This window comes from Sinocyclocheilus grahami, unplaced genomic scaffold (genome assembly GCF_001515645.1).
Source record: "Sinocyclocheilus grahami isolate Dianchi unplaced genomic scaffold, SAMN03320097.WGS_v1.1 scaffold3086.1, whole genome shotgun sequence".
NCBI lineage: Eukaryota > Metazoa > Chordata > Actinopteri > Cypriniformes > Cyprinidae > Sinocyclocheilus > Sinocyclocheilus grahami.
In genome coordinates, this window is record NW_015508255.1 from 25,067 (window position 1) to 26,064 (window position 998).

The window sequence follows — 998 nt, forward strand, 5'->3', positions numbered from 1 at the left end:
GTGTGTGTGTGTGTGTGTGTGTATGCATGTACATATAAAGTTCTGCCATGAATCTCTAGATGATATACTCTAATATAATCACATCATTACTCAAATGGTACAGCCAATTGGTTTTACTTGCATCAGCAGCCAATGAGCAACATTCAAATACTCGGCTAGTGCTTGCTGTAGCAGCTGCAGAGTGCTTCAGACACCCTCCACCTTCCCCAGTTCCATCTGTATGGATCTGATACGGGATAATTTAAAGTATGCTATATATGTGACCCTGGACCACAAAACCAATCATAAGTAGTACGGGTATATTTGCTTCATTTGGGTTGCGGAAGTCATCGGGATCTGATTCAGGATTGGCTGGATTAGATTTTTAGCCATAGTTAATTTAAGTCAATAAAGCTTTTGTTCCTGTTTTATTAATGTTGATGTCACAGCTTGCAGACAATCACTACGCAAAAGCTTCTTTAGCTCCACCCATGGCACGCCTCCAGGAGCTGTATCTGTCTTTTATAAATCTGATAAAACTAAAGAATCTTTGGATATATGAAGGATGCAATACTACGCTATAGGTACTCAATATTAACATGAGATTGGCAGAAACTGTGTCTGCTTTAACAACAGATAACCAATTGCAAACAACATTGCTTGCCTAATTAAATATTCAATTAAATATAGTTTTTTATTACTGTAGAAACCAATTTATATACATAACCATTCAACATTTTTGACACACCAACTCTTTCTTTATAATTAAAAATGTATAAATGACATTTATACACATTTACGTATAATAATAGTAAAGTCATCATTCCTAAGTATGGCAATTAAGTAAGAACAGACCAAAACTACCACATGAATTTAATTTTTCAAGGTCCCCACTTTTTGACTACATTACAACTCCAACTTCATGCTGTGCATCCTGGAACACTTGTTTGTTGTTTTTCCCTCAGTATCTGGTCCACTACATTCACTACAGTTTCTATCATAAGCAGAAAAAAAAAAAA